We start from the raw sequence: 2,386 nt of genomic DNA, 5'->3' as shown, positions 1-2,386 counted from the left end.
AAATCCATTTATATAGGTGTAATTGCCCCTTATTATAGATAAGGAAACTGAGGCTTAGAGGGGTAATTGACCTAGGGTTACATGGTAGTAAGGAGGGAATGAATTTGACATAGTTTTTCACTCTAGAACTTAGTTTTTTAAAGCCATACACTAAATGACTCCCTTATCCCTGCCATACAAGCATCATAATCTAACAGTGTATGAAGATAAGAAAATGAATAAAACTGGAACGTGACACAGGCGTGTAAACTGTGTTATGTTACCAAAGGAAGAAGCTATTCATTCTTCCTCAGAAAACTGTAGAAGGCTTTATTTTCATGATGAGTCTAGGAAGAAATGTGAGGATAGGCTTTCAGCAAAATGGAAATGCACCATGGCCGGTAGTAGCTTATAGTTAGAGTTAACATGTTTGATAGAAATGTGTCAATAGCAGAAGTTAAAAGGTTACTGGAGACCAATTAGAGAAGAATTTGAATGCAAACTAATAAGTTAGGACATTGCCCTGGAGCAAGGATACATTTCAATAAAAATTACCTTTGCCCACAGTTTGGAGAATGAATGAAAGCAGAAAAAATCTAGCAGAGAGGATATAATTACAGTCCAGATGGAGATGATGGAACCTTATTCAGGTCTGTTGTAGCAGGTAGAGGGGCAATAAGAAGGAAGGATTTAAAGTTATATAATTGGTGGGCAATTGGGTTATGAGGATTGAGAGTAAAGGATTAGTTGAAGATCTGAGTTTAGGCAATAGTTCCAGAAATCTTACTGTCCTCAAACTAAGAGATACAAAGTGAAATTAGAGCCATGTGAGAAAGTACTAAACCATATAGCACGCTTATAAAATGTGTAAGATCATGAGCAGGTAGTCTAAAAGAGTGCTTCTCAAACTGTAATGTGTATATAAATCACCTGGGAATTTTATTAAAATGTGGCTTCTGGTTGAGTAGGTCTGTCGTGAGGCCCAAGAACCTGCATTTCTAACAAATTCCTGGTGGTGCTGTTGCTGGTCCACAGACCACACTTTGAGTATCAAGTTTATAAAATACAAAAAGGGACTTTCGAGACACTTTTACTCAGATGGCCATTATTTATTATTAAGTATAGATCAGTAAAGAAAACTGGCAAAGGAAGTTTTTGGAGGGATGAGGGTAGGGAGGACAGAACATGCCCTATCTTTTGCAAGTGCTGCATGAAGGCCCAGCACGCTGTCCACAAAGCATCCTAGTGTTGCTTGAGGAGGCCACGTGGACCATGGATGTCTTGGCAGCTCTTCCTGGGAGGTCTTTTCAATATATGAGATGGAAAGAATGAGCCCCATGTAACTGCAGAGTTACCACCATCACAGCCAAGAACATTCACTTTCTATAGAGTAAAGGTTCCCCTGGCTTCTTCCTTTGCCAAGACTTAAGACATGCTGGAGATGGAGATGAAAACATTTAGTAGTCAGCTCCCTTAAAGAATGTCGAAAATACACACCAGGGATCTTTGTCCAAAAGTAAATAATTATTGTTTGGCAAATGTTTAAAACAGTGGATGGAATTGTACATAAATCTTGTTCTATCCTTACCAACGACTACTTGGCTGCTTTAACTTGTAGGTGTGTTGTTGCTTGTTTCTGTTTGAATCTGGTTTCATAATGAAAGTATTCAATAAAATTACCTTTTAAGAAATGTGTGCTGGCTGTGCAGCCACCGCCTGGAGCCTCCGGGACCCTCCACCTCGCTGCCCCCCCTGCCCAGACTTCCCCGCCATGCCGTCGGAGAAAACCTTCAAACAGCGCCGAACCTTCGAACAAAGAGTAGAAGATGGCCTGCTTACCTGAGAGCAGCAACCTACCAAAATCCCGGTAATAATAGAACAATACAAAGGTGAGAAGCAGCTTCCGGTTCTTGGTGCCTGATCATGTCAACATGAGTGAGCTCATCAAGATAATTAGAAGGCGCTTACAGCTCAACGCTAATCAAGGCTTCTTCCTGTTAGTGAATGGACATCGCATGGTGAGTGTGTCCACGCTGATTTGTGAAGTGTATGAAAGTGAGAAGGATGAAGATGGATTCCTGTGTATGGTATACGCCTCTCAGGAGACTTTTGGAAGGAAATTTCCTGTGTAAGACTAAAAAAAAAAAAAATGTGTCTGTTCTCGAATTTTTTAAATCCTTACCAAGGAATAAAAAAAGGATGTTACCAACTGAAAAAAAAAAAAAGAAATGTGTGCTAACAACCACCCCTTAAATATATTGCAGTTTCTATAACATTAAAGACTCCAAGAATTGAAAGGAATTTTAAAAGTCTGCTGAGACTACCAGTGATTCTACACTGATTTCCAACTACGTGATCAGCTACCATCTACTTGAATACCTCCAGTGCCAGTCAGCTCACCACCACA

General features: G+C 39.9%; 1 pseudogene; it reads left to right on the top strand.

The window, feature by feature from the left end:
* The first annotated feature begins 1,750 nt into the window (after window positions 1-1,750).
* LOC131759684 (microtubule-associated proteins 1A/1B light chain 3B pseudogene) lies at window positions 1,751-2,111 on the top strand (annotated as a pseudogene).
* The last annotated feature ends 275 nt before the right edge of the window (window positions 2,112-2,386 follow it).

This window comes from Kogia breviceps, chromosome 7, assembly GCF_026419965.1.
Source record: "Kogia breviceps isolate mKogBre1 chromosome 7, mKogBre1 haplotype 1, whole genome shotgun sequence".
NCBI classification, from domain to species: Eukaryota; Metazoa; Chordata; class Mammalia; order Artiodactyla; family Physeteridae; genus Kogia; species Kogia breviceps.
Note: the sequence above shows the minus strand (reverse complement) of the source record. Positions and strands in the feature narration are given on the sequence as shown.